The following is an 11501-nucleotide window of genomic DNA, read 5'->3' on the forward strand; positions in this document are numbered from 1 at the left end:
AGAGAGTGGGATAGGTTTAATAACTAGCCTAACCCTAACGCGTACCCTAACCCTAACCCCTACCCTAACCCTAACACGTACCCTAATCCTAACCCGTTACCTTAACCGAGCCCTAAACCTAACACTAAACCTAACCCTAACCCTAACCCATACCCTATGCCGTACCCGAAACCCTCCCCGAACCCGTATCCTAAGCCGTACCGTAACCCTAACCCTAAGCCTAACCCTATCCCTAAGCTACCCTTGACTGTTTCTGCCTCCAATAGATTTCCTAAGCACTAGAGTTTTAAGGAACAGCTTAAAAAGAGAATCCTTATGTGATTTCTTTATAATGGGTGTGTTCCTTATCTTATCCTAGTGTCTAAACTCTTCTCCATGGCTGGACCCCCAAATAATATTCCTTTACGTGCTAAGGAGTATCTAGAGAGTGGGATAGGTTTAATAACTACCCTAACCCTAACGCGTACCCTAACCCTAAACCCTACCCTAACCCTAACACGTACCCTAATCCTAATCTGTACCCTAAACCGAGCCCTAACCCTAACACTAACCCTAACCCTAACCCTAACACATACCCTACGCCGTACCCGAACCCCTCCCCGAACCCGTACCCTAAGCCATACCCTAAGCCTAACCCTAAGCCTAACCCTAACCCTAGGCTACCCTTGACTGCTTCTGCCTCCAATAGATTTCCTAAGCACTAGTGTTTTAAGGAACAGCTTAAAAATAGAAACCTAATGTGATTTCTTTATAATGGGTGTGTTCCTTATCTTATCCTAGTGTCTAAACTCTTCTCCATGGCTGGACGCCCAAATAATATTCCTTTACGTGCTAAGGGGTATGTAGAGAGTGGGATAGGTTTAATAACTACCCTAACCCTAACGCGTACCCTAACCCTAACCCCTACCCTAACCCTAACACGTATCCTAATCCTTACCCATACCCTAAACCGAGCCCTAATCCTAACACTAACCCTAACCCTAACCCTAACCCATACCCTACGCCGTACCCGAACCCCTCCCCGAACCCGTACACTAAGCCGTACCTTAAGCCTAAAGCTAAGCCTAACGCTAACCCTATGCTACCCGTGACTGCTTCTGCCTCCAATAGATTTTCCAAGCACTAGTGTTTTAAGGAACGGCTTAAAAAGAGAATCCTAATGTGATTTCTTTATAATGGGTGTGTTCCTTATCTTATCCTTGTGTCTAAACTCTTCTCCATGGCTGGACCCCCAAATAATATTCCTTTACGTGCTAAGGGGTATCTAGAGAGTGGGATAGTTTTAATAATTACCCTAACCCTAACGCGTACCCTAACCCTAACCCCTACCCTAACCCTAACACGTACCCTAATCCAAAACCGTACCCTAAATCGAGCCCTAAAGCTAAAACTAAACCTAACTCTAACCCTAACCCATACCCTACGCCGTACCCGAACCCCTCCCCGAACCCGTACCCTAAGCCGTACCCTAAGCCTAACCCTAAGCCTAACCCTAACACTAGGCTACCCTTGACTGCTTCTGCCTCCAATAGATTTCCTAAGCACTAGTGTTTTAAGGAACACCTTAAAAAGAGAATCCTAATGTGATTTCTTTATAATGGGTGTGTTCCTTATCTTATCCTAGTGTCTAAACTCTTCTCCATGGCTGGACCCCCAAATAATATTCCTTTATGTGCTAAGGGGTATCTAGAGAGTGGGATAGGTTTAATAACTACCCTAATCCTAACGCGTACCCTAACCCTAACCCCTACCCTAACCCTAACACGTACCCTAATCCTAACCCGTACCCTAAACCGAGCCCTAACCCTAACACTAACCCTAACCCTAACCCTAACCCTAACCCGAACCTGTACACTAAGCCGTACCCTAACCCTAATCCTAAGCCTAACCCTAACCTTAGGCTACCCTTGACTGCTTCTGCCTCCAATAGATTTCCTAAGCACTAGTGTTTTAAGGAACAGCTTAAAAAGAGAATCCTAATGTGATTTCTTTATAATAGGTGTGTTCCTTATCTTATCCTAGTGTCTAAAATCTTCTCCATGGCTGGACCCCCAAAAAATATTCCTTTACGTGCTAAGGGGTATCTAGAGAGTGGGATAGGTTTAATAACTACCCTAACCCTAAAGCGTACCCTAACCCTAAACCCTACCCTAACCCTAACACGTACCCTAATCCTAACCTGTACCCGAAACCGAGCCCTAACCCTAACAATAACCCTAACCCTAACCCTAACACATACCCTACGCCGTACCCGAACCCCTCCCCGAACCCGTACCCTAAGCCTAACCCTAAGCCTAACCCTAAACCTAGGCTACCCTTGACTGCTTCTGCCTCCAATAGATTTCCTAAGCACTAGTGTTTTAAGGAACAGCTTAAAAATAGAATCCTAATGTGACTTCTTTATAATGGGTGTGTTCCTTATCTTATCCTAGTGTCTAAACTCTTCTCCATGGCTGGACCCCCAAATAATATTCCTTTACGTGCTAAGGGGTATCTAGAGAGTGGGATAGGTTTAATAACTACCCTAACCCTAACGCGTACCCTAACCCTAACCCCTACCCTAACCCTAACACGTACCCTAATCCTAACCCGTACCCTAAACCGAGCCCTAACCCTAACACTAACCCTAACCCTAACCCTAACCCTAACCCGAACCTGTACACTAACCCGTACCCTAACCCTAACCCTAAGCCTAACACTAACCTTAGGCTACCCTTGACTGCTTCTGCCTCCAATAGATATCCTAAGCACTAGTGTTTTAAGGAACAGCTTAAAAAGAGAATCCTAATGTGATTTCTTTATAATAAGTGTGTTCCTTATCTTATCCTAGTGTCTAAACTCTTCTCCACGGGTGGACCACCAACTAATATTCCTTTACGTGCTAAGGGGTATCAGGAGAGTGGGATAGGTTTAATAACTACCGTAACCCTAACGCGTACCCTAACCCTAACCCCTACCCTAACCCTAACACGTACCCTAATCCTAACCCGTTCCCTTAACCGAGCCCTAACCCTAACACTAAACCTAACCCTAACCCTAACCCATACCCTATGCCGTACCCGAACCCCTCCCCGAACCCGTACCCTAAGGCATACCGTAACCCTAACCCTAAGCCTAACCCTAACCCAAGGCTACCCTTGACTGTTTCTGCCTCCAATAGATTTCCTAAGCACTAATGTTTTAAGGAACGGCTTAAAAATAGAATCCTAATGTGATTTCTTTATAATGGGTGTGTTCCTTATCTTATCCTAGTGTCTAAACTCTTCTCCATGGCTGGACCCCCAAATAATATTCCTTTACGTGCTAAGGGGTATCTAGAGAGTGGGATAGGTTTAATAACTACCCTAACCCTAACGCGTACCCTAACTCTAACCCCTACCCTAACCCTAACACGTACCCTAATCCTAACCCGTACCCTAAACCGAGCCCTAACCTTAACACTAACCCTAACCCTAACCCTAACACATACCCTACGCTGTACCCGAACCCCTCCCCGAACCCGTACCCTAAGCCGTACCCTAAGCCTAACCCTCAGCCTAATCCTAACCCTAGGCTTCCCTTGACTGCTTCTGCCTCCAATAGATTTCCTAAGCACTAGTGTTTTAAGGAACAGCTTAAAAAGAGAATCCTAATGTGATTTCTTTATAATGGGTGTGTTCCTTATCTTATCCTAGTGTCTAGACTCTTCTCCATGGCTGGACCCCCAAATAATATTCCTTTACGTGCTAAGGGGTATCTAGACAGTGCGATAGGTTTAATAACTAACCTAAACCTAACGCGTACACTAACCGTAACCCCTACCCTAACCCTAACACGTACCCTAATCCGAACCCGTACCCTAAACCGAGCCCTAACCCTAACACTAACCCTAACCCTAACCCTAACCCATACCCTACGCCGTACACGAACCCCTCCCCGAAACCGTACCCTAAGCCGTACCCTAACCCTAACCCTAAGCCTAACCCTAACCCTAGGCTACCCTTGACTGCTTCTGCCTCCAATAGATTTCCTAAGCACTAGTGCTTTAAGGAACAGCTTAAAAAGAGAATCCTAATGTGATTTCTTTATAATGTGTGTGTTCCTTATCTTATCCTAATGTCTAAACTCTTCTCCATGGCTGGACCCCCAAATAATATTCCCTTACGTGCTAAGGGGTATCTAGAGAGTGGGATAGGTTTACTAACTACCCTAACCCTAACGCGTACCCTAACCCTAACCCCTACCCTAACCCTAACACGTACCCTAATCCTAACCCGTACCCTAAACCGAGCCCTAACCCTAACACTAACCCTAACCCTAACCCTAACCCATACCCTACGCCGTAACCGAACCCCTCCGCGAACCCGTACCCTAAGCCGTACACTAACCCTAACCCTAAGCCTAACCCTAACCCTAGGCTACCCTTGACTGCTTCTGCCTCCAATAGATTTCCTAAGCACTAGTGCTTTAAGGAACAGCTTAAAAAGAGAATCCTAATGTGATTTCTTTATAATGTGTGTGTTCCTTATCTTATCCTAATGTCTAAACTCTTCTCCATGGCTGGACCCCCAAATAATATTCCCTTACGTGCTAAGGGGTATCTAGAGAGTGGGATAGGTTTACTAACTACCCTAACCCTAACGCGTACCCTAACCCTAACCCCTACCCTAACCCTAACACGTACCCTAATCCTAACCCGTACCCTAAACCGAGCCCTAACCCTAACACTAACCCTAACCCTAACCCTAACCCATACCCTACGCCGTAACCGAACCCCTCCGCGAACCCGTACCCTAAGCCGTACACTAACCCAAACCCTAAGCCTAACCCTAACCCTAGGCTACCCTTGACTGCTTCTGCCTCCAATAGATTTCCTAAGCAGTAGTGTTTTAAGGAACAGCTTAAAAAGAGAATCCTAATGTGATTTCTTTATAATGGGTGTGTTCCTTATTTATCCTAGTGTCTAAACTCTTCTCCATGGCTGGACCCCCAAATAATATTCCTTTACGTGCTAAGGGGTATCTAGAGAGTGGGATAGGTTTAATAACTACCCTAACCCTAACGCGTACCCTAACCCTAACCCCTACCCTAACCCTAACACGTACCCTAATCCTAACCCGTACCCTAAACCGAGCACTAACCCTAACACTAACCCTAACCCTAACCCTAACCCATACCCTACGCCGTACCCGCACCCCTCCCCGAACCCGTACCCTAAGCCGTACCCTAAGCCTAACCCTAAGCCTAACCCTAACCCTAGGCTACCCTTCACTGCTTCTGCCTCCAATAGATTTCCTAAACACTAGTGTTTTAAGGAACAGCTTAAAAAGGGAATCCTAATGTGATTTCTTTATAATGGGTGTGTTCCTTATCTTATCCTAGTGTCTAAACTCTTCTCCATGGCTGGACCCCCAAATAATATTCCTTTACGTGCTAAGGAGTATCTAGAGAGTGGGATAGGTTTAATAACTACCCTAACCTTAACGCGTACCCTAACCCTAAACCCTACCCTAACCCTAACACGTACCCTAATCCTAATCTGTACCCTAAACCGAGCCCTAACCCTAACACTAACCCTAACCCTAACCCTAACACATACCCTACGCCGTACCCGAACCCCTCCCCGAACCCGTACCCTAAGCCATACCCTAAGCCTAACCCTAAGCCTAACCCTAACCCTAGGCTACCCTTGACTGCTTCTGCCTCCAATAGATTTCCTAAGCACTAGTGTTTTAAGGAACAGCTTAAAAATAGAAACCTAATGTGATTTCTTTATAATGGGTGTGTTCCTTATCTTATCCTAGTGTCTAAACTCTTCTCCATGGCTGGACGCCCAAATAATATTCCTTTACGTGCTAAGGGGTATGTAGAGAGTGGGATAGGTTTAATAACTACCCTAACCCTAACGCGTACCCTAACCCTAACCCCTACCCTAACCCTAACACGTATCCTAATCCTTACCCATACCCTAAACCGAGCCCTAATCCTAACACTAACCCTAACCCTAACCCTAACCCATACCCTACGCCGTACCCGAACCCCTCCCCGAACCCGTACACTAAGCCGTACCTTAAGCCTAAAGCTAAGCCTAACGCTAACCCTATGCTACCCGTGACTGCTTCTGCCTCCAATAGATTTTCCAAGCACTAGTGTTTTAAGGAACGGCTTAAAAAGAGAATCCTAATGTGATTTCTTTATAATGGGTGTGTTCCTTATCTTATCCTTGTGTCTAAACTCTTCTCCATGGCTGGACCCCCAAATAATATTCCTTTACGTGCTAAGGGGTATCTAGAGAGTGGGATAGTTTTAATAATTACCCTAACCCTAACGCGTACCCTAACCCTAACCCCTACCCTAACCCTAACACGTACCCTAATCCAAAACCGTACCCTAAATCGAGCCCTAAAGCTAAAACTAAACCTAACTCTAACCCTAACCCATACCCTACGCCGTACCCGAACCCCTCCCCGAACCCGTACCCTAAGCCGTACCCTAAGCCTAACCCTAAGCCTAACCCTAACACTAGGCTACCCTTGACTGCTTCTGCCTCCAATAGATTTCCTAAGCACTAGTGTTTTAAGGAACAGCTTAAAAAGAGAATCCTAATGTGATTTCTTTATAATGGGTGTGTTCCTTATCTTATCCTAGTGTCTAAACTCTTCTCCATGGCTGGACCCCCAAATAATATTCCTTTATGTGCTAAGGGGTATCTAGAGAGTGGGATAGGTTTAATAACTACCCTAATCCTAACGCGTACCCTAACCCTAACCCCTACCCTAACCCTAACACGTACCCTAATCCTAACCCGTACCCTAAACCGAGCCCTAACCCTAACACTAACCCTAACCCTAACCCTAACCCTAACCCGAACCTGTACACTAAGCCGTACCCTAACCCTAATCCTAAGCCTAACCCTAACCTTAGGCTACCCTTGACTGCTTCTGCCTCCAATAGATTTCCTAAGCACTAGTGTTTTAAGGAACAGCTTAAAAAGAGAATCCTAATGTGATTTCTTTATAATAGGTGTGTTCCTTATCTTATCCTAGTGTCTAAAATCTTCTCCATGGCTGGACCCCCAAAAAATATTCCTTTACGTGCTAAGGGGTATCTAGAGAGTGGGATAGGTTTAATAACTACCCTAACCCTAAAGCGTACCCTAACCCTAAACCCTACCCTAACCCTAACACGTACCCTAATCCTAACCTGTACCCGAAACCGAGCCCTAACCCTAACAATAACCCTAACCCTAACCCTAACACATACCCTACGCCGTACCCGAACCCCTCCCCGAACCCGTACCCTAAGCCTAACCCTAAGCCTAACCCTAAACCTAGGCTACCCTTGACTGCTTCTGCCTCCAATAGATTTCCTAAGCACTAGTGTTTTAAGGAACAGCTTAAAAATAGAATCCTAATGTGACTTCTTTATAATGGGTGTGTTCCTTATCTTATCCTAGTGTCTAAACTCTTCTCCATGGCTGGACCCCCAAATAATATTCCTTTACGTGCTAAGGGGTATCTAGAGAGTGGGATAGGTTTAATAACTACCCTAACCCTAACGCGTACCCTAACCCTAACCCCTACCCTAACCCTAACACGTACCCTAATCCTAACCCGTACCCTAAACCGAGCCCTAACCCTAACACTAACCCTAACCCTAACCCTAACCCTAACCCGAACCTGTACACTAACCCGTACCCTAACCCTAACCCTAAGCCTAACACTAACCTTAGGCTACCCTTGACTGCTTCTGCCTCCAATAGATATCCTAAGCACTAGTGTTTTAAGGAACAGCTTAAAAAGAGAATCCTAATGTGATTTCTTTATAATAAGTGTGTTCCTTATCTTATCCTAGTGTCTAAACTCTTCTCCACGGGTGGACCACCAACTAATATTCCTTTACGTGCTAAGGGGTATCAGGAGAGTGGGATAGGTTTAATAACTACCGTAACCCTAACGCGTACCCTAACCCTAACCCCTACCCTAACCCTAACACGTACCCTAATCCTAACCCGTTCCCTTAACCGAGCCCTAACCCTAACACTAAACCTAACCCTAACCCTAACCCATACCCTATGCCGTACCCGAACCCCTCCCCGAACCCGTACCCTAAGGCATACCGTAACCCTAACCCTAAGCCTAACCCTAACCCAAGGCTACCCTTGACTGTTTCTGCCTCCAATAGATTTCCTAAGCACTAATGTTTTAAGGAACGGCTTAAAAATAGAATCCTAATGTGATTTCTTTATAATGGGTGTGTTCCTTATCTTATCCTAGTGTCTAAACTCTTCTCCATGGCTGGACCCCCAAATAATATTCCTTTACGTGCTAAGGGGTATCTAGAGAGTGGGATAGGTTTAATAACTACCCTAACCCTAACGCGTACCCTAACTCTAACCCCTACCCTAACCCTAACACGTACCCTAATCCTAACCCGTACCCTAAACCGAGCCCTAACCTTAACACTAACCCTAACCCTAACCCTAACACATACCCTACGCTGTACCCGAACCCCTCCCCGAACCCGTACCCTAAGCCGTACCCTAAGCCTAACCCTCAGCCTAATCCTAACCCTAGGCTTCCCTTGACTGCTTCTGCCTCCAATAGATTTCCTAAGCACTAGTGTTTTAAGGAACAGCTTAAAAAGAGAATCCTAATGTGATTTCTTTATAATGGGTGTGTTCCTTATCTTATCCTAGTGTCTAGACTCTTCTCCATGGCTGGACCCCCAAATAATATTCCTTTACGTGCTAAGGGGTATCTAGACAGTGCGATAGGTTTAATAACTAACCTAAACCTAACGCGTACCCTAACCGTAACCCCTACCCTAACCCTAACACGTACCCTAATCCGAACCCGTACCCTAAACCGAGCCCTAACCCTAACACTAACCCTAACCCTAACCCTAACCCATACCCTACGCCGTACACGAACCCCTCCCCGAAACCGTACCCTAAGCCGTACCCTAACCCTAACCCTAAGCCTAACCCTAACCCTAGGCTACCCTTGACTGCTTCTGCCTCCAATAGATTTCCTAAGCACTAGTGCTTTAAGGAACAGCTTAAAAAGAGAATCCTAATGTGATTTCTTTATAATGTGTGTGTTCCTTATCTTATCCTAATGTCTAAACTCTTCTCCATGGCTGGACCCCCAAATAATATTCCCTTACGTGCTAAGGGGTATCTAGAGAGTGGGATAGGTTTACTAACTACCCTAACCCTAACGCGTACCCTAACCCTAACCCCTACCCTAACCCTAACACGTACCCTAATCCTAACCCGTACCCTAAACCGAGCCCTAACCCTAACACTAACCCTAACCCTAACCCTAACCCATACCCTACGCCGTAACCGAACCCCTCCGCGAACCCGTACCCTAAGCCGTACACTAACCCTAACCCTAAGCCTAACCCTAACCCTAGGCTACCCTTGACTGCTTCTGCCTCCAATAGATTTCCTAAGCACTAGTGCTTTAAGGAACAGCTTAAAAAGAGAATCCTAATGTGATTTCTTTATAATGTGTGTGTTCCTTATCTTATCCTAATGTCTAAACTCTTCTCCATGGCTGGACCCCCAAATAATATTCCCTTACGTGCTAAGGGGTATCTAGAGAGTGGGATAGGTTTACTAACTACCCTAACCCTAACGCGTACCCTAACCCTAACCCCTACCCTAACCCTAACACGTACCCTAATCCTAACCCGTACCCTAAACCGAGCCCTAACCCTAACACTAACCCTGACCCTAACCCTAACCCATACCCTACGCCGTAACCGAACCCCTCCGCGAACCCGTACCCTAAGCCGTACACTAACCCTAACCCTAAGCCTAACCCTAACCCTAGGCTACCCTTGACTGCTTCTGCCTCCAATAGATTTCCTAAGCAGTAGTGTTTTAAGGAACAGCTTAAAAAGAGAATCCTAATGTGATTTCTTTATAATGGGTGTGTTCCTTATTTATCCTAGTGTCTAAACTCTTCTCCATGGCTGGACCCCCAAATAATATTCCTTTACGTGCTAAGGGGTATCTAGAGAGTGGGATAGGTTTAATAACTACCCTAACCCTAACGCGTACCCTAACCCTAACCCCTACCCTAACCCTAACACGTACCCTAATCCTAACCCGTACCCTAAACCGAGCACTAACCCTAACACTAACCCTAACCCTAACCCTAACCCATACCCTACGCCGTACCCGCACCCCTCCCCGAACCCGTACCCTAAGCCGTACCCTAAGCCTAACCCTAAGCCTAACCCTAACCCTAGGCTACCCTTCACTGCTTCTGCCTCCAATAGATTGCCTAAACACTAGTGTTTTAAGGAACAGCTTAAAAAGGGAATCCTAATGTGATTTCTTTATAATGGGTGTGTTCCTTATCTTATCCTAGTGTCTAAACTCTTCTCCATGGCTGGACCCCCAAATAATATTCCTTTACGTGCTAAGGGGTATCTAGAGAGTGGGATAGGTTTAATAACTACCCTAACCCTAACGCGTGCCCTAACTCTAACCCCTACCCTAACCCTAACACGTACCCTAATCCTAACCCGTACCCTAAACCGAGCCCTAACCTTAACACTAACCCTAACCCTAACCCTAACACATACCCTACGTTGTACCCGAACCCCTCCCCGAACCCGTACCCTAAGCCGTACCCTAAGCCGAACCCTAAGCCTAACCCTAACCCTAGGCTACCCTTGACTGCTTCTGCCTCCAATAGATTTCCTAAGCACTAGTGTTTTAAGCAACAGCTTAAAAAGAGAATCCTAATGTGATTTCTTTATAATGGGTGTGTTCCTTATCTTATCCTAGTGTCTAAACTCTTCTCCATGGCTGCACCCCCAAATAATATTGCCTTACGTGCTAAGGGGTATCTAGAGAGTGGGATAGGTTTAATAACTACCCTAACCCTAATGCGTACTCTAACCCTAACCCCTACTCTAACACTAACACGTACCCTAATCCTAACCCGTACCCTAAACCGAGCCCTAACCCTAACACTAACACTAACCCTAACCCTAACCCATACCCTACGCCGTACCTGAACCCCTCCCCAAACCCGTACCCTAAGCCGTACCCTAAGCCTAACCCTAAGCCTAACACTAACCCTAGGCTACCCTTGACTGCTTCTGCCTCCAATAGATTTCCTAAGCACTAGTGTTTTAAGCAACAGCTTAAAAAGAGAATCCTAATGTGATTTCTTTATAATGGGTGTGTTCCTTATCTTATCCTAGTGTCTAAATTCTTCTCCATTGCTGGAACCCCAAATAATATTCCTTTACGTGCTAAGGGGTATCTAGAGAGTGGGATAGGTTTACTAACTACCCTAACCCTAACGCGTACCCTAACCCTAACCCCTACCCTAAACCTAACACGTACCCTAATCCTAACCGTACCCTAAACCGAGCCCTAACCCTAACACTAACCCTAACCCTAACCCTAACCCATACCCTACGCCGTACCCGAAACCCTCCCCGAACCCGTACCCTAAGCCGTACCCTAAGCCTAACCCTAAGCCTAACCCTAA

The 11501-nt window shown here is 46.0% G+C and overlaps 1 long non-coding RNA gene across 1 annotated transcript in view; it reads right to left on the reverse strand.

Annotated features, from left to right (window-relative positions):
• The window catches only part of LOC309621691, a 34466-nt gene extending 29169 nt beyond the window's left edge, over positions 1-5297 (reverse strand). Inside the window, exon 1 of the long non-coding RNA XR_014240185.1 lies at positions 5283-5297. This is a non-coding gene — a long non-coding RNA (uncharacterized lncRNA). The remainder of the gene's footprint in view (positions 1-5282) is intronic.
• Between the last annotated feature and the right edge of the window lie 6204 nt (positions 5298-11501).

This window comes from Balaenoptera borealis (genome assembly GCF_965194805.1).
Source record: "Balaenoptera borealis genome assembly, contig: HAP1_SCAFFOLD_879, whole genome shotgun sequence".
NCBI lineage: Eukaryota > Metazoa > Chordata > Mammalia > Artiodactyla > Balaenopteridae > Balaenoptera > Balaenoptera borealis.